Source organism: Triticum aestivum, chromosome 1D (genome assembly GCF_018294505.1).
Source record: "Triticum aestivum cultivar Chinese Spring chromosome 1D, IWGSC CS RefSeq v2.1, whole genome shotgun sequence".
Classification (NCBI taxonomy): domain Eukaryota; kingdom Viridiplantae; phylum Streptophyta; class Magnoliopsida; order Poales; family Poaceae; genus Triticum; species Triticum aestivum.
This window is the reverse complement of record NC_057796.1, coordinates 285080722-285106415: the sequence shown is the minus strand read 5'-3', so window position 1 is coordinate 285106415 and position 25694 is coordinate 285080722.

Below are 25694 nucleotides of genomic sequence, written 5' to 3'. Positions count from 1 at the left end.
GTCGCGCCCGCTTCGCCGGCTTCCGGATACGCGCCTCCGCGCCGCCCGGAGCTCGCCGGAGTCGCCCCGCCACTCGCCGGAGTCCAGTCCGGCCAGATCCGCCGCGGGTGGACGAGATCCACCCGTTTGCCGAACCAAACGCCGCCCCGGATCCCCTTGTCCACTTTTCCATCGAGGTCCAATTTTTCACTAAGTCCTCAGAACTGCTACATTCTGGTGCATTATTCATCATGCCATATCTCCATGTCCGTAGCTCCGTTTTGTGCGTGTAATATATAAAAATGTTCATCACGAGATGCTCTTCATTTTGTTCCATTTTGTTCTTATGGGCATGAGCTCTACAGGTGTTTTGATCTATGCCATGCCATCTTTACAGAGGGGTATGCCATGTATTTTTGTGATCTATGTGGTGACTAGCACAAGCATGCAAACTAGGCTTCGTGATGTTTCTGTTTTCAGGGTCTTAAAATTTTGCAGTCTTTTACCTGCTGTTATTTTATTGCCATGTATCCATGTGTCTACTGTAAGATCCATGCTTCTTTTGGGTATGTTCAGTAAGGATGTTTTGTAGGTATAGTTGTGCTGTATCCATCCATGCCCCTGTTTGAAATTATTGAGTGCCCTAGCATGTCTCAATCTTGCTCTACTTTTGCTATAAAATGTCCCTGGCAGAATGTTAACATGATATTCAATTTTGCCTAGGTTGTTGTAGTTGATCCATACATGCTATGAACTTGCTCTTGCCATGGTTAGCTTCATGAACTTGCCATCTTGCTGTAGGTATACTTGTTTTGTCATGCCTTGCCTTGTGATTAGTGCATGTTTTGCACTTTTGCCATGCTTGTTTGAACCTGTTATGGTGTGATCTAGCCGTAGCTCAGTGTTCATATTTTGTTAAGCATCTCCTGTAGATCACTTTCATATGCTTTGTTACTATGTTGGGGTGCTGTAGCATAGTTACTTTTGATGTATTCTAAGTGCTATCATGCTGTTAATCGCAGAATCGTGTCATTCTTGTTTTGCTTGCCATTTGCAAACCGTGCATCCGTTTCCGGTGATCTTTATATCGATTTCGACCGAAATCATCTCATCTTTCCAGTGGCATACTTGGTTTGCCAAGTTGATGCCTTGTTCATCCTTTTTCTTCCAGAGCACGCATATGCATCGCATATCACATCTCGCATATCATGCATGTATTGCATCATGTTGCTTGTGCATTTCCCGTGATTGATTGTGGTTCCATTGCTTGTGTTCTTGCTGTGGGTAGAGCCGGGAGACGAGTTCATGAACGAGGAACCTGTTGAGTACGCTTACGAGGATCAAGCTTTCAACAACTCTGAGAACCTTGCAGGCAAGATGACCATACCCTCGAAATCACTTCTATCTTTGCTTTGCTAGTTGTTCGTTCTATAGCTATGCTGCGCTACCTACCACTTGCTATATCATGCCCCCCATATTGCCATGTCAAGCCTCTAACCACCCTTTCCTAGCAAACCGTTGTTTGGCTAAGTTACCGCTTTTGCTCAGCCCTTCTTATAGCGTTGCTAGTTGCAGGTGAAGTTGAAGTTGGTTCCATGTTGGAACATGGATTTTTTTGGAATATTACAATATCTCTTATTTAATTAATGCATCTATATATTTGGTAAAGGGTGGAAGGCTCGGCCTTATGCCTGGTGTTTTGTTCCACTGTTGCCGTCCTAGTTTCCGTCATACCGGTGTTATGTTCCTTGAGTTTGTGTTCCTTACGCGGTTGGGTGATTTATGGGACCCCCTTGACTGTTCGCCTTGAATAAAACTCCTCCAGCAAGGCCCAACCTTGGTTTTACATTTGCCTACCTAAGCCTTTTTCCCTTGGGTTTTCGCAAGCCCGAGGGTCATCTTTATTTAACCCCCCCCCCGGGCCAGTGCTCCTTCAAGTGTTGGTCCGAACCGAGTAGACTGCGGGGCCACCTCGGGGAAACTTGAGGCCTGGTTTTACTCGTAGGATGTCTCATCCGTTGTGCCCTGAGAACGAGATATGTGCAGCTCCTATTGGGATTTGTCGGCACATCGGGCGGCTTTGCTGGTCTTGTTTTACCATTGTCGAAATGTCTTGTAAACCGGGATTCCGAGACTGATCGGGTCTTCCCGGGAGAAGGTTTATCCTTCGTTGACCGTGAGAGCTTATAATGGGCTAAGTTGGGACACCCCTGCAGGGTATTATCTTTCAAAAGCCATGCCCGCGGTTATGAGGCAGATGGGAATTTGTTAATGTCCGGTTGTAGAGAACTTGTCACTTGACTTAATTAAAATACATCAACCGTGTGTGTAGCCGTGATGGTCTCTTTTTGGCGGAGTCCGGGAAGTGAACACGGTCTGGGTTATGTATGAACGTAAGTAGTTTCAGGATCACTTCTTGATCATTTCTAGCTTCGCGACCGATGCGTTGCTCCTCTTCTTGCTCTCATTTGCGTATGTTAGCCACCATATGCTTAGTGCTTGCTGTAGCTCCACCTCATTACCCCATCCTTTTCCTATGAGCTTAAATAGTCTTGATCTCGCAGGTGTGAGATTGCTGAGTCCTCGTGACTCACAGATTCTACCAAAACAGTTGCAGGTGCCGACGATACCAGTGCAGGCGACGCAACTGAGCTCAGTAGTGGAGCCCAGTTGGGACGATCGGGGATCTAGCATTTGGGGTTATCTTATTTTCATTTGGATTTGACCGTAGTCGGTCTATGTGTGGATTTTGGATGATGTATGAATTAATTTATGTATTGTGTGAAGTGGCGATTGTAAGCCAACTCTCGTTATCCTATTCTTGTTCATTACATGGGATTGTGTGAAGATGACCTTCTTGCGACAATGCCTACAATGCGGTTATGCCTCTAAGTCGTGCCTCGACACGTGGGAGATATAGCCGCATCGTAGGCGTTATAGCAACAATCATGATTGTAGATTTGTTATTGAAATAGATAAATGAATTCAAATTCAGTTAAAATGGCAGCGGTAGTATAGACATTTGGAATGCACTAAAATGTTGGTATGAGTAGGTTACATGCATTATACAGCAAGTGAAAAAAATTAATTGGACATAACATGGATTCATACTACCGAATAGCATTTAATTGCACTAAATTGTTGGTATGAGTAGCTTTAAATAGCATTTTTATAGTAAAACGGGGCAACACTCTCTCTTTGTGTGGTGTGAATAGTTTTATTTTTTCGTTTTCTTTTTGGTTGAGGGAAGTGCGAATAGATTTGGTACGTACAAGTACAATATTACCCGTTAGGCTTGTCCCTAAAATTCAACCCGCGCCTTGTTATATCCCGAAAATTCAGATATCGTGCTCCCAAAACTGGCGCCTGCACAACCCGCGCCTTGCTATCCCGAAATTACAACGCGTGCGAAAACTCCCTCCAGCTGCCAAATCCCGACACGCGAAATCCCCCTTCTAACCCGGAGCCGAAAGGGCCGCTAGTTCGGTGCGGGGTACTTTTGTAACACACCCTACATTTTGGACAAGCGCGTCCCGAAGTCATGGTTCACCCCCTCCCATCGCCTCCTTTTGCCATTCGAAATCCCCGGCCGCCATAACCTCTCCGCTCCAGCCGCAAAACCCCACCCTCCTCCGTCCGCCACCTCACCGCTGCCCAGCCGGAGGCTCTTCCCCGACGACGTTGTCCACCGCAACAGCTCGACGTCCCTCGTCCACCTCCCCGGATGAGGATCCGCCGTCCATCTCGTTGTCCTGCCGGTTCAGCCGCCCCGTCCTCCACCTCCAAGGAGCTGCTCCGACGATCGCCTCGTCTATCGCGGCTGCTCCATCCCCAAAGCGCCGCCTTAACCTGCTCCACCGGAACCGCAGCATCCTCACCGACTCCTCGGACGAAGCCGAGGCCTACTCGGCGCCACCAAAGAGGTTGTACACTCATCGCACCTTCTCCTTAGCTCGACCTCCTGGCACCGACGGTGCTTCATCCCGCACCCCCATGGAGCGGCTACCTTGAAGCCGGCGCCGCGGGCGACATCTCCACGGCGGCTCTCCCCCAGTGCGAGGCCCCTTCGGTGGCGGCGTCCATACCAACCGGATCTGCTGCTGCTACTCCGGCTCTCGCTCGCTCGCGTTGCTGCTGCTGCTCCAGCTCTCGCTCGATCGCTCGCTCGCCCAGCTGCTACTGCTCCGGCTCTCGCTCGATCGCTCACTCACCCAGCTGCTGGTGCTCCGGCTCTCGCTCGCGCTGCTGCTGCTGCTCTCCCCCTCGCTCGTGCTGTTGCTCTGCTCCGATTTAGCTACACTTCAGTCGACTGAATCGACTTTTGGGTCAGTCGATTTTCAGGGGGTGGGGGGCTCGCCGGAGTTAAGGAAGAACCAACCGCAACGGGGATGGGGGCTCGCCGGAGAGGTACCCCACTATTTATCTTAGGGTTCAGGGTGGGGGCGGGGGGCTATAGGGCTGGCCGGGGCGGCGGCAGACCGGCGGTGGGGAGTTGTTTCGGGGCGGCGAGGCGGCGCTGGGGCCGGCGGTTCGGCCTGTGGTGGCTGGCGGCTCAGGGGTTGCAGGTTGAAGATGAACTACAGGCCCTCCCTAAACTACATGTCAAGTGCCTCTCTGCTACCATTGCGTTCAGTTTCGACAGTAAGATTCAGATTCCACAGTAAATTTCAGTTTCGACAGTTAAGTTCAGAGTCAACAGTTTTTACCTCATCTGTTGTAGTCAGGTGGTTTTTGGTGATGTAAATTTTACATCTATTTTACATCATCTATTGGAGATGCTATTAGAATCCCACTTGAGATTGACGATGTTTGTCTTGTGCTGCTTCAGCCTTGACGTCTTACGGCTCACCGGGGCTACTCCAATGACAGAACGATCCATCACAACAGAGCAGTGCCCTGGACGCCATCTACAGATTCCTCAGATATTCCTCCACACCTCCGAGAGCCACCTCTGCCTCAACTGCTTCAGTGACCAACCCAATGATGCTGAGGTCGACACGGCTACGGCAAAGAGGTTGTACACTTGTTGCATCACTTATTACTATACATTCATGTCGATCCATTAGGGCTATTTTGGTTCGACGGAAAAACATAGCAATAGGGAATTTTTCCAATGGCACTCTACTATTCAATTATTCATGCATTTTGTTGAAAGGAATGAAGCAAAACATCCACCTGGACCTATTTTCCAAAATCCTATGCATGAAAACAAGACCAAGTGCATTAGTGGCAGAATAACATTCTAACTGTACACGCTTTCATATGGTTTCACTTTATTTTGGCCATGTTACTTTGCATTCCTCTGCTCTTCCAATTCTTGTAAACCAAACACCCAAGTTGACAGAAATCCTATGTTTACAAATGCTCTATTTACCATGTGCATTCCTATCCTATTCCGGTGTTTTTCCTATCCCTGGGTTTTTAGAATCATGCAAGCCAAATGAGCCCTTACAGAATTACTTCAGTTACAGGTAGGAGTCGAAGGGAACTTTGTGTGGTTTGTCCTGCTCCTGCCGCGACGTCGTCCACCTCACCTGAGGTGCTCCATCGACAGAAACATCCACTAAACCAGACATCACGACTCCTGGCCGTCTTTCGCCGCCTCAGATCTCCTTCCCTGCCGCTGGCACCCACCGCAACGGCATCACCATCATTGACTCAGCAAATGAACCTGAGGAGTACATGGGTCCACAAGAGAGGTCGCACTCTTTTGATTCTGCTTATGTTATGCATTGCTTAAAATTACCTGCTACTTTATCGTCATGTTCACCTCTTGGACTCCTAGTCAGGTCCAAATTAATGTTCAAACTTGAGTTCTAAATTAGTTATGGGGCACATATCGAGGAAGCAATGAATAGTATCTCTGTCTAATATCTGGTTCACCTAGGGTATGCCTATGCTGTTCATCTTGGGTGGGAAACAAATAGTAAAGCAATCATCATCTGTCTTTTTATTAAATTAAAGAATTCATCAGCCTGCTATCATTATTTTTGGATCCATCCACTAGTTGTTACCATCACTCTAACTTTCTGCATGCTCTCCTTACATAATCTCACCATATTTTTTTCGTATGCATGTCAGATATTGTACACAGTCATGCTGAACATGTAGAGAAAAAAAGAAGAGTTTTGCGTGGCAATACAATGTCATGCAGACATCGCTCCATGGTGGGTTCAGTGGCAAACCCTCCCCACCCCTCTCCAGATTGTAATCCAGAGGAAGATATCTGTTCTGAGGCAGATTCAGACGCCGCTGACCACTCCTATTTACCCCCCAAGGTGTTTGCTCTACCTTGGCATGATGATGTTAGTCATATCATGCATATGTTGCCTTGCAGTGCCTACTTTTGAAATCATATATGTCATCTGCTTAGTTTAGACATGTTCTGTAATGCCACCTGTTTAGTTTCTATATCATATATGGGAATTGTGCAGTCTCATGTCTTTTAGCTAGCCATAATATACTTGAAATGTGCAATGCCATCCTGTTTAACCAGGCATCATATATTTGAATGATATCTTGCCCATCCTTTTCTTCATTACATTTCCATTTGTCGACAATGTTTGTACATTAAACTACTCTTCCTGTGAATCAGCCATTTGGGTGGGGATTGAAAAATCTGGAGTGAAAACAAGGCCTTCTGAGCAGACAGTGCTACCTGTCGAAGCGGATCTCTTGTTGGGTCCCGATAGCTCCTCAGAGATGGATTCAGAGACAGATGACCAGTCCTATTCCCCCACCGAGGTGTATGCTCTAACTTGGCACGGTTATACTGCTCATATCATGCATATGGTGTCTTGCATTGCATAGATTAGACATCATATACACAATATTCAACACCATGTTCTTAGTTCAGACATCATATCTAATGCCCTCTGTTTAGCATATAAATCACATATGTGAATTAAATGATGTGATCCTGATTACTTAGATAACATGTAGGTGAATTATGTCATGCGATCCTGTTTAGTTATTCATCATATCTTTGAATTATGCTATGTTATGCTATCCAGTTTAGATAGACATCATATATGTGAAATTATGTCATGCTATCCGTTTTAGTTAAACAATATACATGTCAACTATTTCATGCCCTCTTTTTTCCACACTATCTATTGCATCTGTCTCTCATACAATGTCTGTACATTCAACTATCTTTCCTGTTTATCAGCCATTTGAATTGGAGCGGGTGATGCCAGCATCTAGCGTACTAAGAACACGGTCTTCAAATAAAACAGTGCTACCTCTTGGTGGAGATAGCACCACGGTTGTACATGCACGAGAACCAACCCTACCACACATAACCCAAACTCTCGCAGATTGTACCCCTACTGCGATGGACAGAGAACCAGCTTCACCCAATCTAACCCCAACCCCAGCAGATAGTAACCCAGTTCCTGTTGACACAGCACCATCTCCACCACAGAGCTCCCAAACAAGAGCAGTTGGTAAGGCAGCTCCAGTGCCCAAAGGGCCAGTACTACCACGGCGAACCCCAACTCCACCAGTTAGTATGCCTATTCCTGTGGAGGAAGCACAACTAGCTAGTCGTAGTTTAGCATCTATCGCATTTGTTGTTAAATCGTATGTGCGTATCTTCCCATCTTGGAAATATTATATTGAAGTTGAAGGAAAATGCCAGTTGCAGGTGTTTGTCCAGGAGTTATGTGTAAGTAATGTTATTCATGGCAATTACTTTTCTTTGTCCCATACATCATACCTCCATGATGGTTATAATACAGCAAATTTTCCCATTTTTCTCTATAGAGAAGGACTGATTTGGAAACTCAGGATGAGGTAACCTGTGCTAATACCTCTGCTATCTTCAAGAATGCTTGGTGGCAGTATCGGAATTACCTGAAGAAAATGTACTTCACCGGCAAAGAAACTCATCAAATTCCCTTATGTTCTCCTGAGACACATTTACTGGACCATGACTGGGAACGCCTTGTTCTGTACTGGTCCTGAACCAAGAATGTGGTAAGGTCTATGAGCTCATTTTCTATTTTCAAGTACTATATTCTTGCGTCTTACTTTACTCTGTTCGTGTAGAACAAGTGCCTAAACCTGAAGAACAACTGTTCTAATTTAAGATTCCATTGCTATCATAGTTCAAAAAAGCGCTAGGCGTTAATTGTGCGTTTTGCCACCGCCTTGTGCTTTACTGACCAAAGCGCATGCTTATGCGCAGTTATGCATAGATTAAGCATAGTTATGTGCAATGCGTTTCGCCAACGCCTAGAGCCTAGGCGTGCTTACGCGCTTGCTTAGGCGCGCCTTTTTTAACTATGATTGCTATTGTGCATACTGCTTTGCTCTTGTATCACTGTATTTACTCATACAAACTTATTTTTAAATTGAAGGATCCCATCGAAACTGCAATGGCACAGCAGGTATGTTCACGCATGTTTCTTTAACAGGCTTGTTCTTATCAATAGCTCTGTTGATTTCAATTTCAATTGTGTATACAGTTGACTTCTCATATCATGCACATTACTAGCATCACAACAGTGCCAATAGTGTTGCTGTACATGTAGACCCGTGGTACCCATCTGAAATCTTGTTGTGCCGTGTAGTTTCCCACGCTTTGTATTCTTTCACTGCTGCTTTGTCTTGAACTGATATGATTTGTACTGTGTCTCTATTTTGATTTGGCAAGACAATGCAGTGACCATAGGACATAGATATATGTTTGTTTGATGCTTTTATTATGTACTAGTACTTGGCAATAGAAGACTTGGTAGTTTAATCCTGTCCACCTTACTAATGAACTGGTTCACCGAAATGAGTTTCATATACTAGTACATGCTAAATTGTTATGTGTCTGCTTGTTTCTTCTTTTAGAATGCTGACAAAATATTGGGGAAGAGTGGCTTATTAAGCAATGGTAAAGGAAGTAATGCAAGTAAGGTTCAGGATAGTGACACATCCTTGTTGGTCTCCAATAAAGCTGATAAAACAGCTAAGGAAGACTGTCTCGAAGACAGTGAGACAACCCCAAAGTCCTGTCTTGGTTTAGTGTTGGAGTTACTGGCCAGTACCGCTTGCACAAGCTATTCAAACTCACTGTCTGAATCAGTTCGGTTTCTTGAGTGTCAACTACAAGCTGAAAGACATCGATCAGCTGTGCTGCGACAAGAAGCGGAAGGACTGCGGAAGTCCCTGGAGCATTCAGATGCATACTTTCTGGTGCAACAGCAAGCGTTGGAGGATTTTAGCGCCAACCAGGAGAAAGCTAATAAGCTTGCTAAGCTTATTGTCAGCATGGTGGATACCACGTTTCTTGAGCACTTATGAAGTTGTTTCAGTTATGCTCTTGTTTTGCTGCCGCGTTTATTTGCACTGGTGGCCAATTTTGACAGCCAGTGTATGTAATATGTTGCTTTGTTCCCTATATTTGCACTGGTGGCAAACTTTGATGCCTAGTGGATGTAATATGTGTAATAGCGATAATAGGCTAGCGTTAATTGCTTGCTTATTTATTTCCTTATTGTCTTGTTTAGTTGTTTGCTTGTAGTCACTCCAGTTCTTTTTCTGTGTTTTTCTAGTGGCCACAATAACCTATTTTTGGAAACTAGGCCAATATAATCATGGCAACACACGGACTGTTGTAACCATGGACCTCCTGCGGGCCGCATGATCCATGGGCCTTCTACGGGCCATAGGATCCATTGGCCTTCTATACGGGTCGTAGGATCCATGGGCCTTCTACGGGCCGTACGATCCATGCGCCTTTTACGGGCCGTAGGATCCATGGGCCTTCTACGGGGCGTATCATCATTTCGCCAATCATGGGTCGTACTATTCGTGGACAATAACGGGCCGTTTATTGGCCGTATTTGATAACTCTATGAAAACAGCCCAACGGGTTTTTTTCGACATGAAAACGGCCCAACGTATTAACGGGCCACAAATGGGCCGACTATAAGCACGGGCTGAATTTGGCCCACAAGCAGAAAATAACAGTAACGGGTCGTAAGTAACCGAATGCTGGAAATGAGCCCAAGATTAAATGGGCCCTGAGAAGACCGAAAGATATCATGGGCTGGAAATGGCCCAACGGAATAATGGGTCGTTAATGGGTATAATGTGATACACTGTTCATTACGGGCCAGTTTTACCACGGGTCGTTAAGGGGCCGAGGGTTACTAAGGGCCTCATATGGGCCGAAAGACGTCATGGGCCATACATGGGCCGGAAGTTAAAATGGGCTGGAATTATATTGGACGGCCCAGATGACGCTACTGGGCCTAATTCGGATAGGTCGTAAACGCGCCCTGGCATAGCGGGCTGTAAATGGGCTATATGCGAACAGGCCGTTAACAGGCTTGCCGTGGGTCGGCCCGCCACCTTTTGACCAAGTCAAACGGGCCGGCCTTTTCACACGAATGGGCCTCTGTTGGGCCGTGCCACATGTCGACGTATCATAGGCGCTTTGGGTCCAATGAGTGGATGACATCTGTCCCAACGGTGAGCCAACACGTGTTTCCTCCAGCCAATGATGATTTTACACGTGGAAAATCCCCATTGGTCAGGGTTGTTAACGGGTTATCGGATCCAAAACCGGACCCGATAGCTTAACGACATTCCGTTACGGTGGATGCCACGTGTCGGTCACCCTTGACGAAAGCACTTCTATGACGCGCGATTTATCGTCATGGAAGTGGACACTTCCGTGATGATAATTTTGGTAATGTCATGGAACACTTCTACGACAGCACAGGTATGACTATCTTGATTCTGTCATAAATTTGTCATGGATGTACATGCATGACAGAAAACGTGACCTACTGTGACAAACATGTATCATCACGGAAGTGTATTTTTTTTGTAGTGCACCTTCCACCCAAATCACCGACCCCTCCACCAAATAAGCGCCGCCCTAAGCCATGGTGCACGCAGTATAGCCAGGATCTCAAGGAGCATTTGGCAGCGGAGAAGCAAATCGTGGCCGCACGCACGGATGAGTCGCGATGGCTGCCATTCATGCCGAGCCCCAGATCTTGGAGGAGCACCTCGCCGTCGAGGCCACCGTTGACGCCTCGCGCGCCGACGCCGCGACGCGGTTGGCTGCTTTAAACGACAGTTCGTGGCGTTTTCTCAAGGCCACCGTCGGTGCCTTCAACGAAGACTACGAGGTGTTTTCTCAGCGTGCACGTGCTTACCTCATCTCGAGAGCCAGCAGGTTGGTGCCCAGAGCGGCTCAGGCAACTCACCACTACAAGGAGGGCACCCACGATGCGGAGGCCTCGCCCTCTTCCATGTCCAAGGAGCCAATCGTCATCGATATCTCCGACAATGAGGAGTAGCTTGTCTTATTAGATCACTATAAGGACCCATGTTCAGTTTGCTAGCTACTGCCTTTCCTTAACAAATTCTAGTGAATTGTGCTATCTACTTTTACCATGCAATTTTCTGCTATAGTGTATATGTTCTATATGTCGTGCAATGTGGTGTTCAGTTAACTGCTTGGTTCAATTCTGCAAATGTGATGTTCAATTCTTCAGGGTGCAATATTTCCAAGTTGTTAAGCATGCTTGGTTTGGTTAACTGTCCGATCTTCTATTACGAGTATGTTATAGTGTGCAATGTGGTGCTCAGTTAACATTTGGTTCATTTGTTGTGCAGCTTAGTTAACTGCTTGGTTCAATTCTGCAATGCGATGTTCAATTGTTGTGGCTGCATTCTGTTATTGTATACCATGTGAGGAATAAATCGAATTTGGATGTACTAAATACATGAGAAACAAATACAATTGCTATATTTCCAAGTTGTTAAGCATGATTGGTTTGGTTAACTATCTGATCTTCTATTAGGAGTATGTTATATTCTGCAATGTGGTGCTCAGTTAATGTTTGGTTCATTTGTTGTGGTGTTTAGCTGTGACGCCCCCGATTCAATCGTACACTAATCATACACGCAACGTATACGATCAAGATCATGGACTCACGGGAAGATATCACAACACAACTCTAAAAATAAAATAAGTCATACAAGCATCATAATACAAGCCAGGGGCCTCGAGGGCTCGAATACAAGTGCTCGATCATAGACGAGTCAGCGGAAGCAACAATATCTGAGTACAGACATAAGTTAAACAAGTTTGCCTTAAGAAGGCTAGCACAAACTGGGATACAGATCGAAAGAGGCGCAGGCCTCCTGCCTGGGATCCTCCTAAACTACTCCTGGTCGTCGTCAGCGGCCTGCACGTAGTAGTAGGCACCTCCGGTGTAGTAGGAGTCATCGTCGACGGTGGCGTCTGGCTCCAGGGCTCCAGCATCTGGTTGCGACAGCCAGGAAGAAAGGAAAAGGGGAAAAGGGGGAGCAAAGCAACCGTGAGTACTCATCCAAAGTACTCGCAAGCAAGGATCTACACTACATATGCATGGGTATCTGTGTAAAGGGGCAATATCGGTGGACTGAACTGCAGAATGCCAGAATAAGAGAGGGATAGCTAGTCCTGTCGAAGACTACGCTTCTGGCAGCCTCCACCCTGCAGCATGTAGAAGAGAGTAGATGGTAAGTTCACCAAGTATCATCGCATAGCATAATCCTACCCGGCGATCCTCCCGTCGTCGCCCTGTGTGAGAGCGATCACCGGGTTATATCTGGCACTTGGTAGGGTGTGTTTTATTGAGTATCCAGTTCTAGTTGACTTAAGGTCAAGGTACAACTCCGGGTCGTCCTGTTACCGAGGATGACAGCTATTCGAATAGATAAACTTCCCTGCAGGGGTGCACCACATTACCCAACAAGCTCGATCCCTCTGGCCGGACACACTTTCCTGGGTCATGCCCGGCCTCGGAAGATCAACACGTCGCAGCCCCACCTAGGCACAACAGAGAGGTCAGCACGCCGGTCTAAATCCTATGCGCGCAGGGGTCTGGGCCCATCGCCCATTGCACACCTGCACGTTGCGAACGCGGCCAGAAGCAGACCTAGCCCCCTTAATACAAGCGAAGGCTTACGGTCCAATCTGGCGCGCGCCGCTCAGTCGCTGACGTCAAGAAGGCTTCGGCTGATACCACGACGTCGAGTGCCCATAACTGTTCCCGCGTAGTTGGTTAGTGCGTATAGGCCAGTGGCCAGACTCAGATCAAATACCAAGATCTCGTTAAGCATGTTATTTTAAAGTAACCGGGGACGCCGACCAGGGCCAGGCCCACCTCTCACCTAGATGGTCTCAACCTGCCCTGTTGCTCCGCCACAAAGTAATAGTCGGGGGCTGTCAGGAACCCAGGCCCACCTCTACCGGGATGGAGCCACTTGTCCTTTTAGCCCCCCACATCGGAATCACTTGCGGGCACTCTACGAGCCGACCCGACTTTAGTCACCACATGTATCATATAATATGTATGTAAGTATATACCCGCGATCACCCCCCGAGTGATCACGGCCCGGTAGTATAGCATGGCAGACGGACAAGAATGTAGGGCCACTGATGGAATACTAGCATCCTATACTAAGCATTTAGGATTGCAGGTAAGGGTAACAACTGTAGCAACAATGACAGGCTATGCAGCAGATAAGGATTAACCGAAAGCAGTAACATGCTACACTACTCTAATGCAAGCAGTAGAGAGAAGGAATAGGCGATATCTGGTGATCAAGGGGGGGCTTGCCTGCAAGCTCAGCCGAGAAGGAAGGGTCGTCAACACCGTAGTCGTACTGGGTAGTAGCGGCGTCGGTCTCGGTGTCTAGCGAGAGAAGAGGGGAAAAAACAATAAATATAATGCAAACATAAGCATGACGATGAGCGGTGCATGACATGACAATGAGCGGTGCTAGGTGTGCCCTAACGCGGTAGTAGGTGATAACGGCAAAGGGGGGAAACATCCGGGAAAGTATTCCCGGTGTTTCGCATTTTCGGACAGATGGACCGGAGGGGCGAAAGTTGCATGTTCTCTATGCTAGGGACCTGTGGCTGACAAACGGACTGCATATTCGGATCCGTCTCATCGTTCTGGGCAACTTTCATGTACAAAGTATTTTCATCCGAGTTACGGATTATTTTCTAAGATTTTCTAAAGTTTTAAGTATTTTGTGAAATTACTGAAATTCTGCCAAGTCCTCAGTTTTAAACATCATTTAGCTGCTTTCCAGAGGCTATAACTAGTGTTCTATTCATCCTATGAATTGGTGCCTTATACCAATATTGATCACTTTCCTGTGATCTACAAGATGGTAGCAATTGCATCTTTGTTAGATCCATGTGACTTGTTTACTTTCTGCTCCAAAGTTGCTATGGCAGTATATAGGTTTTTAGTTCTTCGAGTTAACAGAACATAGACTTTTGTCATTTTCATAGGAATTAATCCAAGCAACTTTTGGATTTGGTCCAATGGATAGAATTGAACCTTGTCAAGTGTACTACCCGTACATATTTATTTTAGCTATGTTAAGCGTTGTTTAGTTGTTGGTTTGAGGCTATTCGGGGGGCTAACCAGTGCAGTTTCAGAAAAGCTAGCAGCTGCTACAGTAACTGAATGTTACTGTAGTAGCGCTGCACTAGTAGCAGCAGCATTACAGCAAGCAGCGGCGCTCGGGGCAGCGATGCAGCAGGAGCAGTGGGTTGCGGCTAGGCACGCGGGCGAGCGAAGCGCCCGCGCGGGGCGAGCGCGGGAACACCGGGCGGCGTGGGGGCACGGTGACCACACGCGAGGGCGGACGTGCGGAGGTGCGGCCGAGACGAGCTGCAGGCGGCAGGCAGTAGCAGCTGGAGGTAGCAGCACAGCTGGGGGTGGCAGCTTCAGTAGAAGCAATAGCGCGTAGACAGCAGCAGCAGTACAGAGCAGAAGACGAGCACGGAGCTTGCGGGTGCAGCAGGCGCAGCAGGCGCGCGACGGCGGATGCGGTCAGGGCGTGAACGCGGGCAGGGGCCGGCGAGTGGGCATGCGTGGATGCGTGCATCGAGGTGCAAGGGATGAGCGAGGCGGCGGCCGGAGCGACGGCAAGGGTGGATCCGGGGCTAGAGGGCGCGGCAAGGCGAGTGGATGGGCTCGTCGGCCTCGTGTCAGTGCCAGGAGTACACTGGTTCCGGCAGAGGAGCACGGGGTGCTCGACCCCCGTCGGCCATGGCGGACGGCGGAGTTCGGTGCTCGCGGACGCCGGTGATACGGCATGAATCCGTGAGGGAAGCAGAGGGGAAAAGGAAGAGGGGCTCACAGTGAGCCTGTAGTTGTGCTAGCGTGGGCTCGGGGAAGGCCTGCTGGAGCGAGACGGCGGTGGATTCGTCGATGGTGTCGCGGTGGTTGCAGGTTGAAGACGACATCGGTCCCTGCGATCCAGGGGCTCCCGGATCCCACTGGTGGACGTAGTCAAAGGAGTGGATGTCGGCGAAGCTCACGGACGAGGTGGCTGGGCGCGGGGAGCTCAGTAGGCGCGTGGATGTCGGAGGTCATGGTGATGTAGGTTCAGCCAAGGGTTGCGGGGACGAAAGCGGCACAGGGGAGGGGAAAAAGGAGAGCTAGGGTTCGCCAACGCGTCGAGGGGGATCTTATAGACCGTCGAGGAGCCATGGATGCATGGCGCGTGGACGATCCGTCCATGGACGCACGAGCAATGGCCAGCACTCCCCTGATGAACAGGGGTTGAAGATGGGGAGCTCGTCGGCTGAGCCTGGTGACCTGGATGCCTGGTTGGGCCGAACGGCCCAGGGGGAAAGGGGGTTTGGTTTTTCTTTTTTTTGTTAATCTTCTTTTTACTTATTTTTCCTTTACAGTTTTCTATTTATTTTAGCCGCCAAATGATTTTTGTTAACTATGAAACTTTGCACATAATTCCTAGTCAACACTATAAGGTTGCATAAAAAGTTTGAGGCCAATTGGAACTGTTCAAATTTATAGCTGAATTAAAATGCTTTTATTTAATCTTGTTGTTCCACTAAATTAATTCCATGGGCAAATTGGGAAACCAAATGAGGTTGGTTCCAACATGTTCATTACTTAGTGATTATTTGCCGCCCATCGAACATTTTTATTTGATAGTTTGAAGAAATAATAATTTGGCTTGTTATTTGAAATTTGAATTTGACTTGGTTTTGGACTAATGCGAGATTAATCAACAGTGACAACTGTGACTTGACATCATTAGTATGTGATTACTATAGCCTAATTATCCGGGCATCACATTAGCTAACTGCTTGGTTTAATTCTACACTGCGATGTCCAATTGTCATGGGTAGAATTTTGTATTGTTGTGCATGTGTGGAATAAATCGAATTTGGCTGCACTTAATACATGAGAAACATATACAAGTACTATATTTCCTAGTTCTTAATCATGCTTGGTTTGGATAAATGGGTTTTCCATGTGGCTTGAATTAATCTAATGAATCTACAATGTGCTTATTTTTCATCAACATATTTTACTGATAGCATGCGAACCCTTACTTAACCTGGTGACTAACTACCTTATATGTGTTGCAGGGAAACAATGGGAAGCACTGAGGTTTACAATCGAGGTTAGCACGTGCATGGTCCGTTCTCTAATAGCACATTATTGTGCAATTGCAGGAACCATTCTAATATTTTGGTTTTTAACAATTTGGTCTTGCACATGTAGGTCCTGCTGTCAGAGGTTTTGACCCACTGTTCGACCCTTTTTGCATATGGGGAAATGAGTTGTCCATGAATATCAATCAAATCAAGAAACTCAGAAAGATTGTTAGGATAAAGAAATTAGCGACAAAAAACAACAAGATCTTTGTCTGCACAATGAAGAAGACATCAGTTCACTACAAGATGGTACTAACTATTATACCTTGCCTTTTTTTTATTCCTTTGCCCCATTTCCAATATAGAGAAGATATTTATGCACATCCTTGTTTTCAGGCCTTTCCAAAGCAGTTCACTGATGATTACCTCTCAACCCACCTCTATGGTCAGGAGGAGAGGAAGGTCTTCATACAACACCCACGGTTCAATATTGAAGTGTTCCTGAAGAGGACGAAGGACGGACGGTCAGTCATCCACAGGCACTGGCCTAAAGTTGCAAAGACCTTCAACATGAATGAAAGCTCAATATTCTCCTTCCGCTTCAGCAGTTTTCCAGATGAGATGCATCTGTCTATATACCGTCTATGATGCTAATTTCAAAAGGTTCTACATGTTGCATGTGAAAGTTGGTCCTGGTGCAATTGTGTAATGGGGTAGCTGAGTGCTGAAGCTATATCATGTTGTACTCTGATGTATTTCAATTATGAAATTCTGCTTCCTTAATATGGAAATGAAATATATTATGTGCTTAATATGAATGTCAATTAGATTAATAAATGGATTATTAATAATAGGGCAATTAGCCTGCTAATGGCGAATTAGCCTGCTAATTGGGTTTTGCTATTGCAAACGGTTGTTGAAAAAATACCGTGGGCGATGACCTCACGCAACGCACACAGTTTCTTGGAATAAACCGTGTTGGATCAATGAACAATCACACACGACTTTCTCTTGAAAACTGTTTGTGTTAGGCCACCTTGCGCAAATGTTTACCACATAAAAACTGTGTGTGATGGACAGCCTTTGCCACACAGTTTCTTCTAAGGACCGTGTGTGATACATTCAATAATGCAAACAATTTAACGGGAAAAATTGTGTGTGATGTACCTATGAAAGGAAACGTTTTCCTTGGAGCGACTGTGTGGGATGTACATATGAACGGAAAAGTTTAGCGGGAACTGACTGTGTGGGATGTACTTGCGACCGAAAACAATTTTGCCGTATAATTGTATTTTTTAGCTCTACTGTATGTATTTCCATATTTGAGCGCTCGCCAGTCGCACACGACCTCATTCTGCCAAGCGTGTGTGCCAGGAGGGCATATCCCTGACGGTTTCTTGGCCGTGTGGGAAGGAGCCCCCTATCGCCCACACTCACTAGGCGACGGTTCCAAATGCCATCGCGGAAAGGGGTTAAAAACCGTTTGTATAGGACCGACGCGTACCTGTGCACACTGATTGAGAATAGCTACTCTCCTGCTTTGTTTCCCATTAAGATAAGTAGATCAGTAGATGTTTTTCTTCTGGGAGTACAAGTCATCAACCGTTATTTCTCAGTAATTGCTTCCCTTATACCTACTGTTGCTTACAGGGATATCAAAATTTCTGCTCGGTTTTATTTCGACTTTGATTTCAGTTGAACTGCACAAAAGGAGCCAATGTGTCTAAGGCAAACTGCTGCATTAGTGGGTCCAGTTGGTCTTACCACTTTGCAGAAAGAAGCAGCCACTGTTTGCGCTACATTACACAAGGAATGATCGAGAATCTTTACAGAGTATTAGTAGACACTGTTTGTGCTACATTACACAAGGAATGATTGAGAAGCTTTACAGAGTATTAGTAGACGCTGGTGACATGACTAGTCTGCAGAGAGCATGGGAAACTTAACAAACGTGGAGTGCAAAATTAACTCCACAAGGAAAGGTATGACCAAGTCAGTTGCCGATGCATCTGTAACAAACGAGGTCGGTATTGGCCTTCATCCACACGATTGTGCTTTGTTATGTTGTGCTACTTATATTGTTATATTGTTTTGAATAAATGTTTAATTCAAGCTATTGTATTGTTATCTTTTCCTGTTAAAGATAATGAAGATGATTATATTTGTAAGCGTATGTTTAATCAACTAGTACCACTATTATATTCATCACGCTTTTTCTGTATTTATGCAGACAGGGATGCTGAGCTTGATTTTAGTGGAACTGCACAAAATGTTCAGATGGTTCGTGTCCTCCATAATACTTCATCATGCACAATACATCGAATGGTTCTCTTATCATTCGTCGTCACCTTGAGCCACCAGACTATCTGTTTGAATGGAGTTGCCAACGTCGGCCATTAAGAAGGGTAAGAAGAAAGACAAAAAGAAAGATTGGCTGCTTTACTTGTGGTTCTGAGGAACACTGGGCAAACAAGTGCCCAAACAAGTACAAGAAGCCAAGACAGGACTCCAAGTCTGTTAATGTCACTCTAAGCAACAATGATGGGGCATCTGGGTATGGTAATCTGTTTACCGTACTTTCAGTTTGTTAGTCCACTGATTGGTGGGTTGACACTGGGGCCAATATTCATGTGTGTGCTGATGTGTCTTTGTTTTCTTGCAGCATATAAATACAAAATCCACAGGGATGCTGAGCTTGATTTTAGTGGAACTGCACAAAATGTTCAAATGGTTCGTGTCCTCCATAATACTTCATCATGCACAATACATCGAATGGTTCTCTAATCATTCGTCGTCACCTTGAGCTACCGGACTATCTGATGACAAACTGATGACAAACCCTGCCCGTTCCACAATCATAGGCATTACATATTTTGAATGGGAAAAGCTTGTCAAAGTTTAATCATTAATGTTAGCAAGAAGACATTAGTTTAATATATTGGAATTGGTAAACCTTGTCATATTTTGCTCATTGATGTTAGCCAGAAGACATGCATTAGATATTTTTGAGTGGGACGCCCTTTGCTGTGAGCAACGTCGATCGTTTTTTCCTATTCCTGACTTCAGTTCAGAAGTAAATTTTTACTCTGCTGAGATGCATAGTCACATGAATGTTGACTTATGTAAGGTATTTTAAGAGTTTGTTCTGAATGTTGTCTATGTAATGCCAGGCCTTGTGAGTTCGATTGCAAAGTTGAGCTTGGAATGCTGTGGTTGGTTGGTCGATTTTGACTAGTAAAATATACACTGGTCTCTCAAGTTACACGCGTAACTCGCTGGTTTTCATTACAGACCTCGGGCCCTCGGTTTCATCACGCCTGTATTTTACATGTTGTTTCCGATGACGAGTAAATTATACTTGTATCTTAATACAGGTGTGAAACAATCCAGACCTCCCAAGCATACTCTTACTGTTTCATGTCGTCTCAGTCTCTCAAAGGTGCTCATAGGTGTCTGATGATCCTGGCTTCCTGAATGAGCAGCGGGCGCCGTATCAGACCATCTATAGGGCCCGCAAGGCCCTCTTCGTCGTCCTTCGAGTTGTTGCGCTCGTCGTGGCACCGAGCATTGTCAACATGGTCAACGAACATGAGGAATCAGGAGATGACTTTATTTGGACTGGATGACAGTAGGGACCCACTAGGGCCATAGCAGTATGTACGCAAGTTCCTCCTTATTATATATATACAACTATAGTTTTTTTTGCTTCCTCCTGGTTTTCTTACATCACGGTCCCACATCATCGTCAACCTATATAGTCAATAAACGAGAGAATTGCACAAGGAGCGGCCGACAGTTGGGACCCAGCAGCTCAAGCAGTATTTGTTTTTTTAGGTGTAAGCGGAGTTTTTCTTGAGCGATGTTTTTGTTGTTGTTCAGAGGAGCAGCGTATCAACTGGGTGGGCTGTGGCCCATCTAGCCCAGGCTATTATTATATGTCGACCAAATATCCAGCCCAGATATTTTTTTTTCAAGGTGAAAATGGCTAGCCCAGCTATACTTTTTTTGCGGAATACCCAACCCAGGTCAACTTGTTATTCTCCGCCCCGATGGGCTATAAATCTTTCCTATGAGGGATGCATTAGGCCTAACAAGAAAATGGGCTTTAAGAAATAATAAATAGGATGTAATTATAAAAACTAGGCTATAAATATACAAAAACGCACCAAGCAGGTAATTAGTTTCAAAAATATTATTGTTTGAATTTGGAAATTTTAATTTCATTACTTATTGCGCTCACAGTATTTCTTTAGATTTTTACCTAATACAAATTCATTTTGAAATTATATTTAATCTGACTTGAAATTTCAGGATAATATTTTTTTGGATCCCATCAAAATGTGGGATTGTTGGTTGAACTATGTTTTGAGTGGTTGGTTGAAATTATTAATCGTTGTCCTGGCTAGAAAATGGGTTGTAATTTTAACAGAGTGTAAATGGGTTGTAGTAAATTCCATTAGAATTCAAAAATGGGTTGTACACTACTACAAATCGCAAATGGGCTATATGTTCTCTGCCACAGATGTGATGCTCACTTGTGGGCCTACTATTATTTTGAGAATTATAGTCAGTGACGCGTACGAAAGGCTTGCGGGCCTACTAAGGTGTACGGAAGGCTTTGTAAACTTATAGTCAAGACACGATTCTAGCAGCAATGGTCGTTGGATGTCCATCCAATGGCTGTAGTGTTTCGTCAATCTTGGATATTCTTGCTTCAGCCACCCAAACCACCGCCGGCGGTACCGCCTACTACCGCCTCCCGTGGCTGGCTGTGCCACCGCGCAGGCTTCACTGGCCCACTCTACTCCCAAACACCGTCCAGGCCATTCCTCTACTCACCAACACCTCCTGTTCTTCGCCAGCGACGGCAGCCTCACACCGCAGCCGAACTAGTGAACCCTCGTACTCCCCTCCACGTGGGCATCCACTGCTATGTCTTCGCCGGCTCTGGGTCGTTCCCTTTGTAATACTCGCCATCGTTCACTGCGTTGGTTCTCTCGGCGCCGCGTGGTCAACTTTGTCAACAAACGATGGCCATCGGATGAGGCATGTACGTGGATTGGCTGATAGTAGGGACCCACATGGCCCATGGCCGCACGCAGAAAGTGCCCCCGTATTATGCGAAAACAAATAATTTCTCCCCCTGACAGGTTTGACCCACCAGCTACATCTTCGCACGCAAGGAAGTGCTTCCTCTATTACGCAGAAATAAAAAGTTTCCTCTCCCTGACAGCTGGGACCCACTAGCTTTATTATGATCCTTCTCGTGAAAATATAGATTGTACCGAAGACCCTAAATTGATTTCTTTTTATTCTAACTCGAAAAAGAAGAAATAAAAAACCAGAAAACCTCTTTGCACGCAAGGAAGTGCCACCTTATTACGCGAAAAAAATTGATTCCCCCTGCTAGCTGGGACCCACCAGATTTGGAGGCTAACTTGTGGGCCTACTGAGTTAACGCGTACGCAGGGCTTTGTTAACTTAGTCAATAAACGATTCTAGCTGCACTGACCATTCGCTGTTAATCCAACGGCCAAGTTGCGTCTTCAACCTCTGGTCTTGTTGCTCCAGCCGCCCAAACTTGCGCCCGCCGTACCGCCTGCTCCAGCCTCCCTGGCCGACTGTGCTGCCGCGCAGGCCTCACCGCCCGACCATACTACTACTGGCCAAGCCCTCCCTCTAATCACCCACACCCCCCTATTATTCTCCAGAGACGGCAGCCTCAAACCGCAGCTGAAGCAGTCAACCCTCGTACTCCCCTCCGCGTGGGCATCCACTATTGCGTATTCCCCGGCTCTGGGTCGTTCCCTTCCTAGGTCGCGCCGTTGTCCACCACCTTGGCGCTCTCGGGCGATACGGCGTCGTCAACGTGGTCAACGAACGATAGCCATCAGAAGAGAGTGGACAGGCTGACAGCTGGGTCCATGGTCGAACACAAGGAAGTGCCTCCTTATTATGCACAAAATAATGATTCCTCCACCTGACACCTCGGACCTATCGGAAGGGCCTCTGTATTTTGCGAAAAAAAGTTTCCCCCTGACAGCTGTGTCATGGAATTATCACGGCAGATGTCCTCGTGAAAGGACTTAGTCGTGGAGCCATCGCAACTAGGAAGCTTAAAGGGGTTAAAGCGGGATAAAGGACACGAGGGTTTATACTGGTTCGTCCCCTTGCGGTGAAGGTAAAAGCCTAATCCAGTTGAGGTGGAATTGCTAGGGTTTCGATGACCATGGAGCGAATCCGCTATGTCTGGCTCTCGATTTGATGTTACTTGCCCTTAACCACCGCCGGGTCGTTCCTTTATATATAGAGGTCGACGCCCAGCGGCTCATAGAATCTCGGCCGGCTCATAAACAGTGCCCGGCTCGGTGACCAGTTAATCTTGCCTTACAATACAAGTTATGCCCTTATGGCGGTTTATCACTACAGGCCTTAAGTCGCCTTTGGACCTTGGGCCCTTAACTGAACCGCCATCTTCAAACTTGATATTGGGCTTCATATGATGAATCACCATAGCGTAACCCGGCCCCTCCTGGGCGGGTTACACTAGTAATTATATCCCCAACATTAGGCCCCAGATTGATTTGAACTGGTTCATGTCAATCTTCAATATCTTAAGAAAAAGTCTTCTGCCTTCTATCTGTGCAAAGGATATAACCCGCCATGATGTCATCTGCCATTAAATTCATTTTTTATTCAATCATATCCCAACGGATCCTTATCTTAATGACCATCCTGAGAATCGAGGCGTCTGAGTAGCTGGACAACCATGTTTTGGCCTCCTCGTTTCTCGCGCCTACTCTGTCAGTCTTCTCCTTATAAATAGGCACGTCTTTAGGTCTTTCTTCACTCTCCCCCTTTCTATCTCCTTCTTCCTCTCACGACTCCGCTGCTGCTCGAGCTCCGCCGCCGCCGCCGCAGAGCACCTCGTCTTCTTCGACCTTGGCCGCTGCATCAACCTGAATCGATCAGAGAATGGCGGCGATCCTCCGCAGTAGATCTGCAGTTGTAAGTCCTTGCCGTCACGCACCCTAGATCCGCATTTAGGGTTTGCAAGTTCCTCTGCGTTTTTCGCTGTTCATCATAGTTTCTTCATAGTTCCTCGACCGCGGCCTCTTCTGATTCAAAAGGCAACATATACTCCTGCGGTGATTGTTTTATGTCCATTTTTGACACTAGCAGATCCCTTTTCCTTGTACAGAGGCCTCATTAGAACTCACGAACTCATCTGTACTAGATTTTTAGGTCTAGAATATTTTCTTTTCTGAACGCCCGTTTGATCCAAAATAATAGCTGCAACCTGTGAAACTTGTTTGTGCGACACTTAGGCAAAAACTGTATCTGTTAGATCCACCTAGCCATGGCGACTCTTATCGCCGGCTTAAAAAAGGCAATGCTCAATCAATAATCCCGACCACTCCTGGCGGTTTAAATAACTTAACTGCTTATGATGCCCATGGCGGCTTAAATAATCTGATATAATTAGTCATATACCATTAGGCCCCTTCGTAAGCCGCCATCTTGAATATGAATTGAAGTACTTCTCTCCGGCTTAAATTTGAACCGGAAATTTTTATTTTGTCATAGGCTATCTCCATAATGCCGCCCAAGGCTCCCAAAGCACCCGTTACATGCAACTGGGTTAAATCCATCATCACAGATAACACTTTTAATGATTTTATGAAGACTGGTTATCTGCCGAAGAAGGAAGTCATGTCCTATCGTGCTCCTGATCCGACAGAAGAAAAACCTCAACCCAAGGAAGGGGAAGTTATCGTCTTTACTGATCACATGGATCGGGGCTTTTCTCCACCCGGCTCAAAGTTTTTCAGAGACGTCTTGCACTTTTTTGACCTGCGACCTCAAGACATCGGGCCCAATTCCGTGTCAAATATTTGCAATTTTCAAGTGTTCTGTGAGGTGTACCTTGGAGAAGAACCCAGCTTGCTACTCTTTAGAGAGTTATTTTATTTGAATTGTCAGAATGAACGTGCCAATGGGCCCAGCTTGGAACTTGGTGGAATCTCAATCCAGCGACGGAGAGACTGTCTCTTTCCGTATGCCGAACTGCCGAGTCATCCTAAAGATTGGAACCAGACGTGGTTCTATTGTCAATATACTTCTTCGGCTAATGAGAACCCTCTGCCCGGCTTTCGCGCCCTGCGCCTCGAGTCCACTCACCCCTTGCCAGATAAACTGTCTCCGGCTGAACGTCAAACACTTGCCCCCACCATGAGTAAGGTCAAGGCTCTTCTAGGGAATGGCTTAAACGGCATTGATCTGGTCCGGGTTTGGCTTGCCTGGCGGGTTATTCCTTTGAGCCGCCGCCCCGGCTTGATGTGCGATTACACAAGCCAAAAGAATGGTCCTCTGCGGCACAGCCCTGATGACTTACCTGAGGATGTCGTTCATGATATGACCAAGTCTCTTCTGAATGAGAGCCTCGCAAATTGTGGGAAAGTAGGTTTATGTCCTTTCTGTAAAGCTAACCCGGCTCCAGCGGTAAGCCATTGACTTGAGCATTTTTACCTTCAACTTTGACAATTTCTTCTTTACTCAAAAACCTTTGTTGTAATTCACAGGCTGATGACGAATTTTGGAAGGTCAAGTATGACCATGAAGCTGCAAAGAAAGCCAGAAAAACCAAGAAAGCCGCCAGGAAAGCCGCTGCCCGGAAGAAGGGGAATAAGCCTAGCGCCTCAGATATGCTTCATTTGGAAGATACCTCTGAATCATAGGTAGCTCTTGACTCTTTAGGTTCCTTTTTAACCACCTTATTGACATTGATTATCATCAGGAGGACACAGGAGCAAGTCATGCAGTGGATGAAGAGGTAACTATTATTTCCTCCGACTCCGAGCCTTTGCCAAGACGGAAAATCCGAAGAATAACCTGGAAAGTAAGATTTTCACATCCTTTAGCTTATCAAGATCCTCAATTTCTTTCGAAGCAATAGATGCATGAGAACCGGAGGCAAACCCGGACCAGCAAGGATGCCGAACTTTCCTCCGACTTACCAAATGCACCAAAGAAGCGCCGGAACAAGGTTACTTCCGATTTACACCCTATTTATCGTTTGGCGGGTCTCATTCGTGAACCACTCAATTCTTCTAACTCAAACTACCAGGAAACTTCACCTTCCTCCGGCGAGTCAATGCAGTCCAACTTGCCGACTTTTAAAACCGCTCCAGGGTAATGATAATCTGCTTATCTTGTGTTTATCTTAACTCTTGTTTTTGCACTAACCTTTTGATTTTTACACAGCATACAAGTAAAGCCC